General features: G+C 37.6%; 1 long non-coding RNA gene across 1 annotated transcript; it reads left to right on the plus strand.

Moving 5' to 3' along the window:
* The first annotated feature begins 656 nt into the window (after positions 1 to 656).
* Positions 657 to 21590, plus strand: LOC309851423. Its single transcript, XR_014304771.1, has 3 exons — positions 657 to 686; positions 777 to 877; positions 21488 to 21590. It is a non-coding gene; the product is annotated as an uncharacterized lncRNA (long non-coding RNA).
* The last annotated feature ends 879 nt before the right edge of the window (positions 21591 to 22469 follow it).

Consider the following 22469-nt stretch of genomic DNA (forward strand, 5'->3'; position numbering starts at 1 on the left):
TTTAAATAGGCAGCATAGGGGCGCCTGGGTGGCTCGGTTGGTTAAGCGTCTGCCTTCAGCTCATGTTATGATGCCAAGGTCCTGGGATCAAGCCCCTTGTTGATCTCCCTGCTCAGCATGGAGACTGCTTCTCCTTCTACCCCCCTCTACCCTGTTTGTGCACTCTCTCTGTCTCTTTCAAATAAATAAAATATTTTTTTAAAAACAGGCCGCATAGTTTACATGCCTCTGCGCATTAAATTTTCAGATTTTCTATAGCACAAGCTATTCAGGTAAATAAAAACACTTGTCTAGGCTTTCCAGGTAGCATCTACAAAATGAAAATTGCAAAACAACTAGTGCTTCTGTGGGTGGGTAGGATTGCAAGCCCATCAAATCAGACTGTAGCTGTGTAAACAAAGACTTTGGTTTAATGGCCCACTCTGTGCTTTGTTTTTCACCGATTTTGGCAAGAGGTTAAGGTAGTCTGGAGTGTTTCACCCCCTTCTGATTATTCGCAGATACGGTTTCCCTCACAAGCCCTACATGCTGGGTTGTGCTTAGCAAAGCCATAATTAAAAGTCTAATTTATTGAGAAAGGGCAAAAGTAGATGTTTTCTGTTTATTTTTCATTATAGCAATACTAAGTTACGTTTCTACCACTATTACTTTTATTGTGTGCATCTAAGTATGAGTCTGTATAACAGGTATAAGATATTTACAGATAGAGACAGAATACTTTGGCTCTGTATTTTATTACTTGCTACTATTTCATTATGTCTTTTCCCTCCCCCCAGGAAGGTGGACGTGTTCTTCTCCATTGACCAAAAGGCTAGAGGATAATTTTCCATCACCTGAAGGTCTTCAAAGCCAACAGCCAACATTTCCAGTCAGGCAGGTAATTATAACCAGCTCTAGCTGGGCTCTCTATACTGAAGGTTGCTGATCTTGCAGTACAAAAAAATATTTTCAGCTGTGGACAATTAACAAACTCAGTAGACCAGGCAAAAGTGCAGCCCTCTTCTGCGCAATTCCACTGCCAGCACTACTTTGACAGCTATATAATTACATGGACCATAAATTACGCTCAGTAATCACCTTGTTTATAATTTCATTCCCTGTAAATTAGTAGTGTAATGAAATGAGATTTCATAACCACCAGATGCATAGTGAGCTGCTCACCAGAGACTTTGGCAATAGCTAACAGGCAACCCTGTCCCAAGGAGTGAGGCTTTGGTGGACTGCTGTTTGTTGGTCATGCCCCTGGCAAGTGATCCCGTGCTCCAAGCTGGGGACTGCCAGGGACATTCAGGCAGCTCCAGGATGGAAGCCATAGACATACCAGCAGCTGGGAGAAACATGGCATCCTGTCTGGAAGGAAGAGTTTGTGTGTGTGTTTTGTTTTTTTTTTTTTTAAATCATGGATTACAGCAGTTCCATTTGTGGATGCTGCATCTTATCTAACGAGTGCATGTAGAAATCTTTTTTTAAAAATTTTATTTATTTGACAGAAATCACAAGCAGGCAGAAAGGCAGGCAGAGAGAGAGAGGAAGGCAAGCAGGTTCCCCCCTGCTGAGCAGAGAGCACGACGCGGGGCTCGATCCCAGGACCCCGAGATCATGACCCGAGCTGAAGGCAGAGGCTTTAACCCACTGAGCCACCCAGATGCCCCGTGCATGTAGAAATCTTAAAAGTAATGATGGTAGGGGCACTTGGGTGGTTCAGTTGGTTAACGACTGCCTTTGGCTCAGGTCATGATCCTGGAGTCCTAGGATCGAGTCCTACATTGGGCTCTCAGCTCCATGGGGAGTCTGCTTCTCCCTCTGACCTCCCCTCTCAAGCTCTCTCTCAAATAAATAAGTAAAATTTTTTAAAAAAAGTAATGATGGTGGGCAAATGTTTCATAAAAAAGATATTCACCATGGGTAAGTGGATGGTCTGTTTTTACAACATGGGAATTGGTAAATGAGCAAGAAATGTAAGCACATTCCCAAGGCTATCTTTTTTTCTCCATATGGAGAAATCTTTCTTGAAAATCCTTTGTATCATGCTCAGTAACTGTGACAGAGAAAGAAGTAAGGATGAAAATAGAAATAAAAATGCTGGCCATCTTTACTCTAGGGTTTGTTCTAGGGTTTTCTGAGACACAACTCCCAACTATTTCATAATGAAACAATGGCAGGTTATAGTTTTTAGAATGAACAGCATACAATTGAGAATTATATACATTTTTTAAGAATAGGAAGAACAAATGAACAATTGATAATTTCTGTCTTATATTACAAAGCCTCAACAAGTTATTTGCAAGAGATTTATTAGAACTTGAGACATTACTGCAATAAGAATTGTGCTGGAAGGAAAAATACAAATTATCTGCCACTGCTTCTAACAGAGCTGGGAGGGGGAAAATGCATGAATCTAGAAGCTTTAATTACCTGCAGAAATGTGAGTTGGTTATGCAGCACCTATTTTAATTACCATCTGATTAAAATTAATCCTAGCTAGGAAAGGAGAAAGCAGAATAAGGAAACTGCAGTCTGAAGGTTAATGTTCCAAATGCCACCAAATGCAGACAAGTAAAGAAGAGAAAATCTGGTTGAAGGACATGTACTTTGAGTGACTGAAATATGAAATATGTTTCTACATATTTGTTGTTTGACACATGCTTTCATATTTCCTGAACTTCTGGAAAAGTTGGATCCTTCTTTCTTCTACCAGAGGACTCTAGACATGACGACATTTTTCCTAGGGTAGAAGAAGCATTTCAAATGAAATAAAATTATTCCAAGGTATGAGAGACATGCCTGGGATTTTGACATGAGTTCTCAGTGGCCATTCGCTTCCATGACAAACCTAGAATGTAAATGAACAGCAAGTAATTTATTTGTCTTTTGGTCATAGTTTGGTATTTGTGACTTTTTCACAGATAGAAAATGCCAAAAAGATCCTTACATGTTCTAGAAATTGACCGTTAGTCACTTCTTTGAAAGTCATGACAAATTGCTTGAAAAGCTAAGATTTCTGTATTAGGGCTGTGTGCACACATGAGTGTTCACTTGTATCACTTGTCTTAATGTTAAGAACCAGACAAACATGGGACTATCACCAAGAGGTCAAATAGGTCCTGGTCAACACTGGCAGCTTAAAAACAATGGATCCTTTATGTAGAACCTTCATGTGGGTCATTTGCAACTCAACTGCCATTGATAGGAGTTGAACTTGGAGCTGGCTTTACATTTGAATGATGGGTTCAGTCAAGTGTCTGTCCTTAGTCACCAATCACTCCTAATAAAAGTGATCATTTCTAAGAATACTGTCAAGAATTAGGGTAGTAGCTATACACAGGGCTTGAAATTGCAACCTGGGTTACCATTGTTGCCCTTACTAAAAGGACACCTGAGTGAACTATCTTAATTAACTCAAGTTCTATCACTACCATAAGGGCAGCCAAAATCGTAAGTAAGTTGTTGACAAAATATTGGTGGTTCAAAGATTGAGGGTTAAATAAAAATTCACAGAACCTAGGGTTGCCTGGGTGGCTCAATCGGTTTAGCCTCTGACTTCGGTTCAGATAAGATAGCCTTGGGAATGTGCTTACATTTCTTGCTCATTTACCAATTCCCATGTTGTAAAAACAGACCATCCACTTACCCATGGTGAATATCTCAGGGTCCTGGGACTGAGCCCTGCATTGGGCTCCCTTATCATGGGGAGTCTTTTAGCTGCTCTCCCTCTGCCCTTGGCCTCCCCTCCAGCTGTCTCTCCCTCTCTCTTTCTCTCTCTCTCTTTCAAATAAATAAAATCTTTTTGTGGGGACACATTCAGTAATAATTTCCATTTATTTGCTAGATATGCCACTATTCAGATTTTGTTTCTTCTTGCATTAGTTTCGTTACATTGTATTTTTCAAAGAATTTGTCCATTCTACCTAAACTGTCAAATGTGTTGGTATAAATTTGTCCATAACGCTGTCATTTTGAGATATGTAGTTGCTGTAACAGTGTTCCCTCTTTTATACCTGGTATGGATAATTTGCACTTTCTCTACTTCTTGCTAGGAATTTATTAATTTTATTAAACTTTCCTAAGAAAAACATTTTTTTAATTTAAAATTTAAAAATAAATAAAAATAATTAATATTAAGAAATTCACAGAACCTACCTTACCATACATCTAAAGGAAATTTAAAAATAATAAAAATATCAACAAAAAAACTAATAGCATTCAAGCTTATGAAAGAACCAAATTTTGTATCACAAATCTTGAAAAGTACTGCTTAGTAGCAAAAGAATGAGCAGATCAAAATTGAAAGCAGGCAACAGTAATTGACAGGAATGCCTTCCTCTACCAGTACAGTACCACCACCTTCTACTGGGACCCTCACCACTCACCACTAGACTTCAGCATTGTGGGGAGAATGAGAAGCAAGGAATTAAGAGAAATTTGACTAATTTGAGAAGGGACTTTGATGACTGGTCTGAGAGGAAGGGATAGCGAAGCAGCGGTGGGCCAGATGGGAAGGAAGTGAGGTTGGAAAATGAACAAAAGGAAATAGAATACACTTCTTCATTGATGTGACTTGCTAAAAACTGACATCATTAATAGAATTTGTCAGTTTCCTTCTGACAGGGAGAAAGGTGGCAATACCAATTATCCCCAATAATTAAATAATTAATAATCAAATATTTTGTTAGACGTAAGAAAAAATAAAATGTAAAGTAAATGTGAATGCCTACAGGTATATAATAATATAATATCCCAAACATAGGGGCAACATAGTTTCCCAAATGAAAGGGGCAAGCACAGTATCCCAAATGAAGGCCATCTACTCACTGTGAATGACACAAGAAGGGATGACATGGGTCCCCTGTTACACTGGCTTAGAAGGAAATAGAAATGGATGTGCTCTGTGAACTCAAATATTAGAACCATATGAAATCAGCATAGTGGCATCTGGTGGCTCAGTCAGTTGGGCATTGTCTCTTGATTTCAGCTCAGAGCATGATTATCAGGAGTGTGGGATGGAGACCCAATGTGGGGCTTTGTACTCAGCAGGGAGTGTGCTTAAGATTCTCTCTCTCCCCCAGTCCCTCTGCCCTCCCCACACTCTTTCTCTAAAAAATAAGAAAAAAAAAAAAGATAAACAGATCTTTGGGAGAAAAAAAAAAAGAACCACATGAAACAAGGGTAACCATATGAATCAAAGCTCTCCCATCCTCACTGGCCACAATACTTTATATCATTCTAACAAGGCAGTATGAAATTGAAAATGTGAGAGAGCAGTGAAAAATATTCACTGGCTATAAAACCCTTAATGCCCTCTTACCACCATCAAGAGTTAATAGAAAATTGGAATATAGAATACAAAACGGAGCCTAATTTTCAATTCTTGATCTGAAGCTCTGATGCAAAACCCCAAACACAGAGCTCACCTGATGTTTGAAGGGAGCTAAAAATAGCATACTCAAAATACATTTGGCCAAATGTAAGATACAGATGAAGCAGCCTATTTAATTAATAAACAGCCTAAGAAGATATGGCAGGGCAACAATACAAAAATACTCGATCAAATAATAAGAGTAAGGAAAGATGGAAATGGCAAAATAAAAAGGAAAGAAAAAGAGAATCAAATCTGGAATATATATATGTGTGTGTGTGTGTGTGTGTGTGTGTGTGTGTGTATACACATACATACACACACATACACACTAGGAAATAGAAAAAGAAAAATTTTCAACAGTAGCTATACTTTTCAAGGAATTAAGGAAGACACAAAAATTTGGAACTGTATGTAAAAAGAAAATATTAAGAATAAGGTAAGTGATAGCTATGTGTTAAAAAAATAACTTGTTCCCAGTAAACTATACCAGAGCAAATTAATGCATTAGAAATAGAGTATAAATCACATAATATAAGGCCAGATCAGGGACATACAGGGCAGGCATTAAAACATTACTACCAGGTGAAGTCAAAGTCTGCATTCCTTACTGGGCTTCTACTGACACCTGAAGTTGGGATATTTTTTGTTATGTTTGTGTAGAAGCGGGAGTTCTGGCTCACTTCATGGTCCCATGGACACTGTGGTGAGAGTTTTCTCAGTACTACTGGGTGGTAGTGAAAGTCTAGATCCTCTGTTGGACCTCCTTTTGTACCACCGACCTTCTTACTATTGGGTGGGGGGCGGAAGGTCAGGGTCTCCAATGATACCAGGGTATGGATGGCTTATTGCTGGACAACAGGATGAAAATCCCAGCTCCTTCTGTGTTTTTCTGTAACCATCCCAGTGAAGATAGTAAGGAGCTTTATTACATTCTAGTATTGGTGTAAGTCTAAGCTCCCCTACTTGGGTTTTGGTGGCATGGGTGGGGATAAGTTCATAATTTTTCTGTGATGACTGCCTAGAGTAGAGTAGTCACTGTCTAAAACTTCCCTGTTTTTACCAGGCTGTCACTTTCTTGATCCTTTGGCTGGAGAGAACAGACTTTTTATCATGCCTGTGGGTGTTTCTAGTTATATGACTTCTTCAGCTCCAAGCTCTAGTACAAAGAACCAACCAAACAAACAAACAAACCCAAAACCCAAAAAACCCAGGGACTGCACAGAGTAGTTCCTTGGGCCCAAGGTCCCTAGCCCATCTGCCTACCTTCTCTCCACCTCTTGGAGTTTTCTTAACATTTGCTGTATATATATATATATATATATATATATATATATATATATATATATAGTCAATGTTTTAGGCTGTTCTTAGTGGAAGGAATAGAGGAAAGTACATATATTTTATCTTTCTGAAAGGAAAAGTCTGAACACGTTTTTGAAAGGTTGAAAGTGAATGGAAGAGTGGAAGTTGAAACTCAAGTGCCTGCAGAGGTTTCTAACAAAAAGTAAAAAAACATCAAGTACTGGCAAGGATGTAGAGAAGAGCCCTTGTAAATCTCATACAATGCTGGTGAGAATGCAAAATAATACAGGTTCTTTGGACAAGCTTTTGGCAGTGTCTTGAGGGTTAAACATATATTTGTCATACAACCCAATAATACCTTTTCTAAGGCATTTGCTCAAGAGTAACAAAACACATTTTCGTACAGAAAAACTTGATTTGAATGTGAATGTCCATTTGTTGTTTATAAGAAACAACTCAAGGTCTATCAACTAATGGGTAAATTATAAAATTATGGTATAACCAGGAATATAATGCTCCTCAGCATTGAGAAGGTATAAACTCTTGATGAATTCAATTGCATAAATGAATCTCAAGCCATTTTGCTATTGACCAATGCAACACACAAAATATTGGCTGTAATTTGATTCTATTTATGTAACATTCTGGAAAAGGCAAAAATACAGAAACCAAAATCATATCAGTGGGTGGGTAAAAGGGATTGATCAACAATGGGGCATAAGAGAGCTTTTTGCATGATGATAACGCCTTATACTTTGATTGTGGTAGTGTCTGCTCCATTATTTCATAAACTCATACAACTCTACATTTAAACGGTATAAATTTCAATGAATGTAATTTATAAACCAGTGAATTTAACTTGAAAATAATGAATTAAAAATGGACAATAAAATCCTTAATAGAAGACATAAAAAATCAGTAAATGTTTTAAAAATGCTTTTAAAAAAGTTAAAAAATAAGCTAAGACAAGTCAATGAAGTAGTCTTTACAATTCTGGGACCCAATTCCAAAATGTGTGTGTGGGGGTGGGGTTCGTACACCTTCAACAAGCAATACTTAGTATACCAGTTAGTGTCCTAGAATTTAATTCCATCTAACACTATCTACATGGAGACAGTATCAGATCCCTGAGGTTAAGGGCCTAGTTTTGATACAGGCAGGCTGGGTCTGACAAGCCAGAGAGGGGTTCCATAGGTTAGCCAAGAGGGTCCTTGGCTTCACAACAGTATGGAGATCAAATGTGAACCAACAAGAAGTAAAAGCAATTCACTGAATTACTGAAGATCTCTCTCCCTCTGTGTGTGTGTGTGTGTGTGTATACATGTATATGTATGTGTATATATATATATACATATATATATATGTATATATATACATAGAGAGAGGTAGAGGGTGTCGAAGGGACATACATGTATATGTATATATATATATATCTGTATATATATACATAGAGAGAGGTAGAGGGTGTCGAAGGGACTTGGAAAAACAAAAAAAAAACATGAATCTTTTCTTTGCTTGGTATCTGAGATTTTTACTGGCAATTGTGGTCTTGTGTATGTGTCCTTTTAGCCATCCAGGAACTGGCCCTAACAAGGGCAAGGCCCAGGTGTCCTTCATAAGTCATGCATTCCCTGAAGCGAGTCTTGGGTCAAGATATTTGAAATCAGTGGTCTTGGAGAACATTTATAAGGACCCCACCATGTCACTCCTTAGATGTTATCTATAGTGCTAGAAGTCTCCAAAGATATCATAATCTCTTTGTCCCTTACTAGGACATATGCTATTTCCATTACAAGGCATGTGCAAATTCAGACAGTGGTACAGATCCCAGCAAGAAGAGAAACTGGAAAAGGAGCAAAACAAAACAAAACAAAAAAACCCACAGCTTTTTAAATGGGGTCCCTTCAGTTTCCCTGTCTCAGTTCCACAAGATTGCCCCCTACTCAGATACTAGTCACAAACAGTATATCCACAGGTTACCCATAACTTCTATCTGATTTGGATTTGTCTACAAATTGAGGCTCCCATGGCCCCTTGCCTCAGGTTCAATTAACTTACTAGAGTAGCTCACAGAATTCAGGAAAATAGTTTACTTACATTTGCCAGTTTATTATACAATGAAATGTAAAGAATACAGATGAACATCCAGATGAAAGAGATACACAGGAAAGGCATGTGGAAAGGGCACAGAGCTTCCACGTCCTCTCCTGGTCCACCACTCCCTTACACCACTACACATTTACCAGTCCAGAAGCTCTCCAAACTCAGTCCTTTGGGGGCTTTTAAGGAGGCTTCAGTGCATAGACATGATTGATTAAATCACTGGCTACTGGCAATTGATTCAACCTCCAGATCCTTGCCTCTCCCTGGAAATTGGGTGAGATGGGATTGAAAGTTCCAACCCTCTAATCACATGGTAGGCTCCCTGGCAACTGGCCTCATCTGTACCTACAGTCCAAAAGTCAATGGAATATGATTCAGCCATGAGAGAGGATGAATACTCACCATTTGCAAAGACATGGATGCAACTGAAGAGGACTACACTAAGTGAAGTAAGTCAAGCAGAGAAAGACGGTTATCATATGGTTTCACTCATATGTGGAACATAAGCAATAGTACGGACGGCCATAGGGGAAGGCAGGGAAACTGAAGGGGGGGGAATCATAGAGGGAGATGAACCATGAGAGACTATGGACTCCAGAAACAAACCAAGGGTTTCAGAGAGGAGGAGGATAGGGGGATAGGGTAACAGGGTGATAGGTAGTAAGGAGGGAACATGCTGTAGTAAGCACTGGGTGTTATACCCAACTAATGAATCAATGAACACTACATCAAAAACTAATGATGGGGCGCCTGGGTGGCTCAGTGGGTTGAGCCTCTGCCTTCGGCTCAGGTCATGATCTCAGGGTCCTGGGATCGAGTCCCGCATTGGGGTCTCTGCTCAGCGGGGAGCCTGCTTCCTCCTCTCTCTCTCTCTGTATGCCTCTCTGCCTACTTGTGATCTCTGCCTGTCAAATAAATAAATAAAATCTTTAAAAAAAAAAAAACTAATGATGTACTATATGCTGGCTAACTGAACATAAATAAACAAACAAAAAGCTCAACAGCTACCTCATTCACATAACAAAAGACACTTTCACAGTTCTCATCACTTAGAAAATTCCAGGGGTTTCAGGAACTCTTGTGCCAGAAACAAAGACAAAGACAAAATAATATACTTCTTACTATAAAGCACAGTATACCGTATCACAAATGGACATAGGTGAAAAAAGAAAACTAAAGAAACAATGAGGTCAAAATTCATTAAATATAATTTCAGAAAGACAAAGAGGATTAAACAAAGAGAAGGAATTTAAGAAAGATAATGTAAGCATATTTCTAAGGATTGAAGGATCTGAGTTTGCATATTGTAAGGTCTCACTGCAAAGAACAGCAAATGAAAATAGAACCACAAGAAAGCACACCATACTGAAATTTTAGAACAGAAGAAATAGAGAACACCTAAAGTTCTCAATGTCAGAGCATTTTTAAATGAAATAAAGAAAGCTTACACATATATGAAAACCTGAATCAAAATTGTACTGGTCCTCTCATAAGCAGCATGCAACCTCACAAGAAATGAACCATGCCTTTAGAGTTCTGAAGAATTTTTTTTTTAGCATAATTCTATATCCAGCTAGATTATCAATCAAGATAAACATTTTCACGAATGTAAGACCTGAAAAAAGGTTTACCACTTGTAAAGAGGAAGCTAACACATCCAGAAAATAAGAAATCCAATAGCAGAAAGAGGTGAAAAGAATCACAAAGATAATGTTAAACAGAGTCTCATATTACACTGAGACTGTATATACAGCCTAAGGAGCAACCAGTTAAGTTTAAAGCAGGAGGATGTAGAACCCCTGAAGATATATAGGTTGCCTTTGGAACAATAACATTATCTGATATATTTCAACATTTAGAAAATGGCATTGGGATTCTATGAGAGGATTTGGAAAGAATTACTGATAAGTACACTGAAAACTGAGCAAATTAAAACTGAAACAACTCGGGGCTCCTGCGTGGCTCAGTGGGTTAAGCTCAGGTCACGACCCCAGGTATCAAGCTCTCTGCTCCTCAGGGAGCCTGCGTCCTCCTCTCTCTGCCTGCCTCTCTGCCTGTCACATAAATAAATGAAATCTTAAAAACAAACAAACAAACAAAACACAAAAAAACGGAAACAACTAATAACTCCAGGAAAAAAAAAAAGTTGTTTATTGTATGTAATTTAAGGTTAACAGTGACACAGGTTGGCACAGAAATGAAAAAAATATTTGCATACTCAAAAATAATGTACATACTATATACTGATTTAATATAAGGATACTTTGGGGGGAGAGGGGAAACAGAAGTGGTTCATGTGATAATGCTTCCTATTTCTTAATAGGCATCAATAAATTATTAATAAAATCAAGGTAGTAAGCATGCTTATATAAATGTATTAGCTGGAAATAACAGAGCTAAATATAAGAAGGAGCAGTTCATATAATTGGCAGAAGTTGCCTTTAGAGGACAAATAGGGCATGTGAAAGAAGGCATGGATATATTTTTTATTATACATTTTATAATTCTGTTCAATAAAATGGAGGATTGCTAAAAAGTTCCCTCTGCCCCACATCCCTAATTCCTAAATCCAAAGTGCAAATGATTTGGAATCAGAGACAATTTAAAATTTTTGCTTTACCACTAACTACGGGAGTTGGAGTAAATCATTTAACTTAAGTGAGTCTCAGTTTCTACTATTTAAGGTATAAACAGCAGAAACTAATTTAATGGATTGAAATGAGAATTAAATGATGAAAGAAAGCTCTCATCCCAGGGAGAGATAGCATATACATGTTGCTTTTACTTTTGAAGATTCTCTTCTCTAGGCCTCAGCATTTATGCTGAGAGGTCTACCTTTATGACTTTATTTCTTTGGAGAAGATTTTGCAGACTCATTTTAATTTAGAATTTTGGGCAACTAAATTTAATGTGAAAACTTTTTTTTTTTTTTTTTTTTGCTTTAGTGTTTATTTTTAAAATTTTTAAAGAATTACTTTTTTTTATTATATTCAATTAGCCAGCATATTGTACATCATTAGTTTTTGATGCGGAATTCTAATATAAACAATTTAAGCTTAAATTTTTGAAAAAAATTTTTTTTGCTTTTTTTGTTTTAGTGTTTATTTTTTAATTTTTTTAAAGAATTACTTTATTTTTTATTATGTTCAATTAGCCAGCATATAGTACATCATTAGTTTTTGATGTGAAATTCTAATATAAACAATTTAAGCTTAAATTTTTATGACTGAAATGCACCATTAATAGTATATAAAATAAGTGTGAGATATGTTGAAATAACATTATGCCATACTACTAACTTTTCATGTTAGATATTATACCTACATATAAAAATGCAGAAAGAAAAGCATCACTGAAACAATATAATCTCCAAAATGCCTGGATAGTAAATAACATATTAAAATTGCTTTTTTTAAATTACTTTTTAAATATGAATGATATCAATGTTAATACCATTAGTGAAATAAAATAATAAAGTAACGTTTATTTTAGAATATAAAATCAGTTATTGTGCTTGTGATTATCTTAATTTACCTTCTGTTTTCAACATTAGTTTCTAATATGCCCAAAAGAATCATGAACGGACATTTTAAAATGGCAGATCTTGAGCTGAGATACTCAGCTTATATATGGAGGAGGAGACTTTAGTTAGTAATTAAGCAATAATAATCAAGGCAGATTAATGGCTGTCTCAGAAAGTTCATTGCTGTGGGCCATTAACCCTAATATAGCAATTAATTCCCAAGGAAATGACCTATGCTTCAGAGGCCATTTCTGGAGTTTGAAAATATCAGAACTAAAACCACACTAAACTGTCCATTGTCAAAAAGTAAGCATGCCATTTCTACTCCTGTGATGATTAATTTTGTGTGTTAATTTGACTGGAAAATGGGTACCCAGATATTTTGGTCAACACTATTCTAGGTGTATTTGATGAGATTAACATTTGAATTGGTGGACTGTGTAAAGCAGATTGCTCTCCTTAATGTGAGTGGCCCTCATTCAATCAGTTGAAGTTCTGAAAAAAATAAAATAAAAAAAGGCTGATTCTCCCCTGAATAAGATGGGCACTCCTCCTGACTGCCTGCCTTGAGCTAGAACATTGGTCTTTTTCCTGTCATGAGACTGGAATGGAAACACTTGATTCTTCTTGTGTCTCAATTCTGCCAGCTTTTGGACTAGAATTTATATTATTGATTGTTCTCAGGCCTTCAGATTGGGACTGACATTACATCTTCTGGGTCTACAAATAGCTGACTGCAGATTGTGAGACTTCTCAGCTTCCTTAATCACAATAAGCTAATTATCTACCTATCTACCTACCTACCTACTCTACTGGTTCTGTGTCTCTGAAAAACCCTAATATCATTTCCTTTCCTCCCTCCCTCCCTTCCTTCTCTTCCTCCTTTCCTTTCTTCCCCCACTCCCTTCCTTCTCTCTCTTTCTATTCTTTCCTTCCTTCCTGTATACATGTCAAGGGAAATTTGAAAACATGCACACTCAAAAATTCAACAACTAACAATTTCTTAAGCACATGAATTGATTTCAATTTTCTTAAATTGTAATTCAAAATTATTTGAAAAGAAAGAAGAAATTAGTATGTAGAATTTATGATGTGACAGGTAACTCACATATGTTACTCAATTAGTTCACAAGACAAATGGTAAAAAATAAGGACTGTAAACATTATTTCATAGATGAGAAAACATGGGTTCAGGTTATTTAATTAGCTTGCTCATAGGCACACAGTAAGAATCATCTAAACAGATCTGATATCAAAATTTCTGGTTTTATAACCTATGATCTTTCTGTAGTGCATTACTGCAGTCTTTTTGAAGACCCCCCTTTTAGACTAGCACTAACAAAGAATTCTTACCGGAACTTGCTTTATGTAATGGTTTAAACAGATATATCATGCTAATATATGGTATAATAATAATAATGATGATGATTTTGATGAAGTTCTAGAACCTAGGTGAGGTTCGGTGGGCTGAGGTCCGGAGCCGATGATCAAGAATTCTTGAGACACCTTTGGTGCAAAATAGTGGTTTATTAAAGCACGGGACAGAACCCATGGGCAGGAAGAGCTGTTGCCCTGGGTTGTGAGGGATGGCAGGTACTCTGTGGTTGGGGGAAGGTGAGGGGAAGGAAGGTTTCAATGGAGTTTTCATATGTTAAAGCGGGCCTATGAGGTGCCTTGCTCTTGTGCTTGATCAATGTTGTCTTTAAGCCAACCATTAACACCAAGATAGTCAGGAGATTCTTGGTGGGATGTCATAATCAATAGTCTTTGTTAGTGAGATTTAGGTTTAGAAGAGATTTAACTATATTTACATTCCCTTCTACCTCAGCCTCCTCCAGTTTTGTTTACAGTGGGGAGGGAGACATTGGGGCTTGAGGAACTGAGTTATTTGCCTTTGGAAATTTGTGCTCTTGATAAGGTAATTTCTTTGTAGATCTCTAGGACATTTGTAAACCAAGGGAGACTCCTGTCTTGCAGGATTGTGATCTCTGCAAGTTGTTTATCCTTTATGGCAGTCAGGGGTCCCTGAGGAATGTCACATACATTACCAAGGGGAGGGGAGCAGGTGGAGAGGAGGTGCAAGGTTCCATCTTTTGCTTTGTCCTCAGCCAGCTTCCTGCTCCCTCATCAATTTAATATAGATAAATTAATCAAAACATATTTATAGTTAAGTTTAATATCAAGTAAAATGACAAGAGTATGCACAGGTATTATTTGAGGGGACACTGACATTACCATCTAAAATTTTATATATCAAAAATATATCATTCTTATAATTATAAATATATATGATATTGGCAAGCTTCTTAAGATAAAACTTCTAGCCATACCAATAACATATGAAAAAAAGGTATTACTTACACAAGGGAAAGGATTTATAGATTATCTTTATTTATATGCTTTATTTATTTATATATTTATTTATAGATTATCTTTATTTATATGCATTATTTATTTATATATTTATTTATAGATTATCTTTATTTATATCTTTATTTTATTTATTCCTCATTTTTGCAAGGGCATAAATTATTTTTATGCTCATACAAAAAGTAATTAGACAATGGCTTAAAGTTAGGTGTGTGTCAAGCTTACCTAATCCAAAGAATTTTTAAGTCAGAAGTAAGAAAACAGTATAATATTCATTAAAAGATTAACATATGAAGTAGCTCTCTCTTAGGAAATGTAGTATTTAATCCAATATTAATTTTTTTGTGGAGAGAGAGGAAAATAAGAAGTTAAGGAATATCACTACAGATTAGGACTTCAGTAACTCGGCAATAGAAAAAAACCTTAGAAATGATTACCACAGGGGCGCCTGGGTGGCTCAGTGGGTTAAAGCCTCTGCCTTCAGCTCAGGTCATGATCTCAGAGTCTTGGGATCGAGCCCCACATCGGGCTCTCTGCTCAGCAGGGAGCCTGCTTCCTCCTCTCTCTCTCTCTCTCTGCCTGCCTCTCTGCCTACTTGTGATCTCTGTCTGTCAAATAAATAAGTAAAATCTTTTAAAAAAAAATGATTACCACTGAGGTGACACTTGCTAATTTTATATATTGAGCTAAGGATATCAATAAATACATAATCTACATGTTTTTAAACCTCTAGAAATTTTGAAAACTGCTTTTGTTATATTGTTTTATTTTCTTTGCTTTTTTCAAGCCCACTCCCTCCTTTAAACTATAAAGGAAAAGTAGAATATTTGTGTAGGTGCAAACCTACCAAAGTTGCTAGCGGTGGGGGGTTGTTGGTGGAGAAGGAAGCCGAGGAGGAAAGAAGTGTTTTTGATGGAGACAAGTGTTTGTCAATTGATTCTCATTTTATTACTCAGTCATGTGTACCTCTCAAGAGAGATACTGTTTGAAAAATGAGAAATGCCTCAAGAAAGGAATTTAACCCATTACATAATTATTTGCACATTGTATTATTCCTGTTTTCTTTTTTTTTTTTCCTTTATTCTTTAAGGTATTATGGCCCAGATGTCAAAAATCTGTAGATTATAGTTAATAGCTAGTAAAAATAAGATTATTGGTACAGGAATGGATTTTTAAATTCATTCATATCACAAGAAAATATAGATGATAGGATCCATCTGCTAGCCTCAGTGAGACATCCCTTTTACCCTGAGGTTATATCATCACTATAGTAATCCATAGGTTACCTTTAAGATGATCCAATATTCTCTCCTTTCATAACTTTTATGCCTCCTTGTCTACCTCTCTACAATTAACATCATCTGACTCTTATCATGATGGTTAGCTCTCCATCAAAGAACATGAAAATCTTGAAGCTGATGCAGAGTTCTAGTTTCAGTATCTACTGGATATAAAGTTCCTTCCTTCCTTCCTTCCCTCCTTCTATTTCTATTCTTTTTAACAATATACCTTTTATTTAAAAACCAATGCTCCTTAATTTCATAGTAATCCTATAAAATACCTTTGTTTTTGAGTAGAGTGAGAGTAAATCCTCATTTGTGCCCTCCAGCTGGGTAATCAGAACATTCCATTTCTCTGAAAAGAGTAATGGTTCAAACATCTCCATAAATTAACACCTGCCCTAGTGATGAGGGAGCAGGAGGCTGGCTGAAGACAGAGCAAAAGCTGGCACTTTGCACCCTCTCTCCACCCGCTCCCCTCCTTAGTATGTGTAGCATTCCTCAGGCACCCCTGACTGCCATAAAACTATAAATAGTTAACTTGCAGAGATCACAATCCTGCAGAACAGGAATCTCCCTTGCTCTACAGATGTCCTAGAGATCTACAAACAGGGAGGTTACCTTATCAATAGCACAAATTTTCAGAGGCAAATAACTCTCAGTTCCTGAAGCCCTAATGTCTCCCTCCCCACCATAAACTGGAGGAGGCTGAGGTAGAAGGGAATGTAAATGATAGCAGGATTGTAACACCCCACCAAGAATCTCCCTTCCGGGGCGCCTGGGTGGCTCAGTGGGTTAAGCCGCTGCCTTCGGCTCAGGTCATGATCTCAGGGTCCTGGGATCGAGTCCCGCATCAGGCTCTCTGCTCAGCGGGGAGCCTGCTTCTCTCTCTCTCTCTCTGCCAGCCTCTCTACCTACCTGTGATCTCTCTCTGTCAAATGAATAAATAAAATCTTAAAAAAAAAAAAATCTCCCTTCCCTTCATACCCTCCCCACAAAGGCAAGGTATATAACCTGCCATCCCTCAAAACCTGAGGCAGCAGCTCTTCCTGCCCATGGGTCCTGTTCCCGTTCTTTAATAAACCACCATTTTGCACCAAAGGTGTCTCAAGAATTCTTTCTTGGTCATCAGCTCCGGACCTCAGCCCACCGAACCTCACCTAGGTTCTAGAACTTCATCACTAGGATTTTGGTTAACATTAGTGAGAAAACCATCCCACTTTTTGCTGGAATTTTAAGCCACAGAAAGTATATTAACTATAAGCTACTTGTACATCTTTATCATTAGTTATACAAGAGATATTCCCAAGAAATGAAGACAATGCTGGGAAGAACAGAAGCCAGTGATGAAATGGGGTAGAACCTTGATTCTGCTATTCCTGAAGAAAGTCTGCCAAAGGACTTTACAGTTATATAATCTAATAAAGTTTTACTTTGTTAACTATATTGAGCTGCATTTCTATAAATTTCTGTTAAATTCTGTAAATTTAATGACTCCTACTTTATTAAGTAATTAGTGCCTGGAATTAATTTATTGCTAGTTAACAGTTGTAGTAATGAAGTGGCTAACCTGAAAAAGGGTAGTGTGGTGAGGAGCTCTGGACTTAGTTACTATTGTATTTAAGGTGATGGTTAAAATATTGTTCTCTGTCTCTGGGAAAAATATCAGGTACCCATCAATACTGGAGAGTTAAGAGACTTTGGTAAAATCTTTCAGAATGTTGGAGTCTTTCTGTAATGTCCTTTTGTAAAATCCCATCCAAAAAGAGAAAGTTACAGTCTCAGATGACATGCTGGAAAGCAACAAGTAAACACAGCATGTGTTGTTAGGAGAGGTCCTATGTTCCTTCAGTCCACAGTCAAGATGGAGCAAGTCATAAAACCATACAGACTGCTGGACTGAAAAACAACAAACGCAACAAAACAAAAACAAAAATCTTTGTTTCCAAGCTAATAAAAATGGGAGAAAAGATTTAGAGGACGCAGAGGATACAAAAATGGAACATGTAGGTTTCCAGAAACTCTGTTAGGTGTATCCTGCCATTTAAATTAAACCATTATCCACAATTTAAAGAGCCACTGTATTTGATGCAGCCTGGGTTCAAGGAGCATAGAAGGCCTCCTATACCAGGTAATATATACCTGATAATACTGTTTCTTTTTTTTAAGAAGATTTTATTTATTTATTTCTGAGAGAGAGAGAGAGTGCACAGCATGGAAGAGAGGCAGAGGAAGAAGCAGACCAGGGAGCCTAAAGCGGGATTCAATCCCAGGACCCTGGGCTCATGAGGTGAGCTGAAGGCAGACACTTAACTGACTGAGACACCCAGGTGCCCCCTAAAACTACTGTTTCAAAAGCCAAGGCCTTTTATTTTGAAAGTCTGCAAAGTTGGGCTGAACACTGCAGTTCAGTGCAAGGCAACAAAAGCCACAATGGTGAAAACCATTTTCATGACCTGTTGACATTGGATTTGAGGACACTTTTTTAAAAAGATACATGGATTGACTGATTGATTGATTTTACAGAAAGAGAGAGCTTCGGGGGAGGGGGAGCAGAGGGAGAGACAGTCTTAAGCAGATTCTGCACTGATGGCAGAGGCCCACATCGGGCTTGATCACACAACCCTGAGATTATGACCTGAGCCAAAACCAAGAGTGGGATTCCTAACCGACTAAACCACCTGGGCACCCCAAGGATTTCAGGCCCTTTTAAAAATCTACTTATTAGCCCACAGTGCTTTCAGGTGGTGGATATAGTGATAACCTATTTGCTCAATGCCCGAGATATTCCACAGGGCCCTTAATTCTCAGTGAAAGGAAATGAGCTCCAGAATCCATGCTGGCCCCCAAAGTTGTACAAAGATGTGGCAAGGAGGAAAATTATCCTCTCAAGAACATGAAGGGAATGCATTGGGTGATTAAAAACTCATTATTGGTAAAGAGAAAGTGTTTACTCTTCTTTTCCAGAAAGAAATGCTATATATGTTATGGATCAGTGAATGTTTTATGTTGTTTCAACTTTTCCCCTTTTTCTAATGAGAGATCTTAGCAAAGTTGTTCTTTTTTTTTTTTTTAAAGATTTATTTATTTATTTGTTTGACAGAGATCACAAGTAGGCAGAGAGGCAGGCAGAGAGAGAGAGAGAGAGATGGAAGCAGGCTCCCTGCGGAGCAGAGAGCCTGATGCGGGGCTCGATCCCAGGACCCTGAGGTCATGACCTGAGCCGAAGGCAGCGGCTTAACCCACTGAGCCACCCAGGCACCCCAGCAAAGTTGTTCTTATTCCATTTCATGTTCATCAGAAATACATATTGGGCACAAATGACTTTATCATTTAGCCTATTTCTGACAATGAAGAAGATAAAACCTATACATACTGATCTGGAAGTCGTATCTATAGGCAGGTTTAGGTAGATCTCTTTTGGAAGAATGGGGATATTTTTAAGTTGAACTTAGGATTATTCTTTGTTTTTAATTTGTAAATTTAAGTATTTTTTTAAAAAATTGGTTTGGTGGAGATTTTAAAATATTTTATGTACAGAAAGAAATGTGTTCTAGGTTTTGACACATATATACCCAGTCACAAGCACAGGCAAATGAAAAAGTATGCCATTCCTTGGATAAAGTGATTGATTCGTAGATGGTGACATGACTCAAATCATGGCAATCAGAATTTGAATTGTTTCTCCAGAGCTAACCAGAAAGATGCTCCCCTTTCCTTAGGTCTGTATGTCGTAACAGCAAACCTCCCATCTGAGGACTTAAGACACGGCCATGTCTAAACTGAACTACTTTTCTTCTTTTAATTGAGTTAGTATTCTTCATCGTTTAGTTATTTGAATAAGATGCCAATCATTTATAACTAGAAGCTCTCTAATAAACATATTAAAATTCTTAGTAGGAGCTAACACAGTACACTTCCTTGATATCCAGGATTAGGTCTATAAAGCTAAGATAGCATCCTAAATAATAGTTTTTTCTTTTTAATCATGCTTTGTTCTGTTTTACTGACATCAAGAACATTATAAAAAGATATTTGAAGGCCTATTCTTATTCTTATATATAGTTACTGTTAAGCTTATAGGCTGAACTATTGGTTCTTTCTTCTGTGAAAAATTACATCTCATCAAAGTTTTCCCACACTTACTAAATAACAGATTCTTTTTTTTTTTTAAGATTTTATTTATTTATTTGACAGAGAGATCACAAGTAGGCAGAGAGGCAGGCAGAGAGAGAGAGAGGGGGAAGCAGGCTCCCCACGGAACAGAGAGCCCAACGTGGGGCTCGATCCAAGGACCCTGAGATCATGACCTGAGCTGAAGGCAGAGGCTTTAACCCACTGAGCCACCCAGGCACCCCTAAATAACAGATTCTTAAGGCATAAATTAAATAGACCATCATTGGGCTGAAAGGAAAATATAATCTATTTCAGTCTAATAGTTTATTTGCTTTCCTATGAATATAGTCCCACAATAGTAAGTCTTCAGATAAAATACATTTGGAAATACATTTGTCTTCTATAGTGAATTCAGCCCAGTCACTCATTTGCCCCTGCTTTTTTTTTTTTAAGATTTAATTTATTTATTTGAGAGAGAGAGAGAAAGAATGAGAGTGAGAGAGCATGAGAGGTCAGCAGGAGAGCCAGACTCCCTGCCCAGCAGGGAACCCAACGTGGGACTTAATTCCGGGACCTCAGGATCATGACCGGAGCCAAAGGCAGTTGCTTAATGAACTGAGCCACCCAGGCACCCTCGTTTACTCCTTTAATATATGAACTTGCACTTAATGAAATGGATTGTTGAACTCCCATAGTATTATGGTTGGCTTTACTATACTTTAATCCCCCTAATAATGACCTGAAATTAGGAAGATGTCTAGAAACATAAAAGAAGGTAATACCTTTCTGCTAATAACAACTATATTACCCCATAGGTAAAGACTACACATGGCACTGCATTTTCTCATTTCTGAGTGACTTAGTAACGGAGTACTGAAGCTGTTTTCCACTAAAGCTTGTTTTTATGCTCCCAGCTTTCTATGATAAAGCTCTCTTAAAACTAGGACAAAATGATAAGCTCGAGAAATGCCATATTAGAAAGTAATTCATTCCTCTGTGATTTTTGTCTACAGAGCTCTTTTCACTTAACACCCATTATAATTGGTATATCTCTTGGCACTGGATCGGGGCAATACTTTTTTGGGGGGGGGCAGCAATGTATAATTTGTATCTGCTACGAACAAAATGTCAGCAATAAAATAAACAGAAACTATCCTTAGCTTCAAGTATCTTACAACTCATGGGAAGGCAAGCTAATGAGCAGACAATTGCAATATAGTGTATAAAATGCTTGGATGAAAGTAAGTGTTGAAGCATGTGTGCTTCTGGGGGGGGGGGATTAAAAACCTGATTTTGTAAAAACAAACAAACGTGATTTTGTCCTATTTATTCATTTCCATGTTGTAAATAATTCCACCATGGCCAATTTCAAGCTACCAATAGTTTAACAACTATTCACAAATTCTTTGAATGTTTGTTTTTGAACCAATGCAGGGAGTCTCTGGCCCACTCCTATGGGGATTACCACCATCATCGTGGCCAAGGAAGATTTCCAGAAGGGAGTGATATCTAACTGAATATGAAGAAAGGACATTAATTAGTGAAGCAGAGAGAGGAGGGGAAAGACTTGCAGGCAGATAGATGAGCACAGATAAACATCTGGAAGTGAAAGAATACATGGCGTTTGGGGGAAACTACAAGGAACTCATTTTTGACTGGATAATATTTTGATACTTGAAGTACATAAAAACGTACTTAAAGAAGTAAATGTGCTTTCTCTCTCTGCCTGTCTCTCTGCCTGCTTATGATCTCCATCAAATAAATAAATAAAATCTTTAAAAAAAGATAAAAAGAAGTAAATATGTGGCGAATGTCCTCACTAGCCATAATAAGCAATTTGAATTTTTTTTCCAAAGACAATGGTAAGTAGATCATCAGAATTTTCTGGGGATATAGCATGGCATAATCAGATAATTAGAAATATCCCTCAGGAGGTGAACCATGAGAGACTATGGACTCTGAAAAACAATCTGAGGGTTTTGAAGGGGTGGGGGTTGGGAGGTTGGGGTACTAGGTGGTGGGTATTATAAAGGGCACGAATTGCATGGAGCACTGGGTGTGGTGAAAAATAATGAATACTGTTATGCTGAAAATAAAAAATAAATTAAAAAAAAAAAAAAGAAATATCCCTCAGGTTGGATCTGGATGCAGATCCAGTTGGAGAATGGATATCAGTTGGAGAAGACTAATGAAAGGTAATCTAGCTCCAGAAGTATTAGTAACTCTGAGTCCATCTGCTAGAAACAGACCCTAAAGCAGTGGCAGTACTTTGACCCTAAACAGACCCTAAAGCAGGACAGACTTTGACACTGGACATTTGAGAACACATGAAATGTGACAGATTGGCAAGGCATAGGATATGGTGAGGGCAGAGAAGTATTAAGAACAATTTCGGGGACGCCTGGGTGGCTCAGTT

This window comes from Mustela nivalis (assembly GCF_964662115.1).
Source record: "Mustela nivalis genome assembly, chromosome: 17".
In the NCBI taxonomy this organism is placed as follows: Eukaryota; Metazoa; Chordata; class Mammalia; order Carnivora; family Mustelidae; genus Mustela; species Mustela nivalis.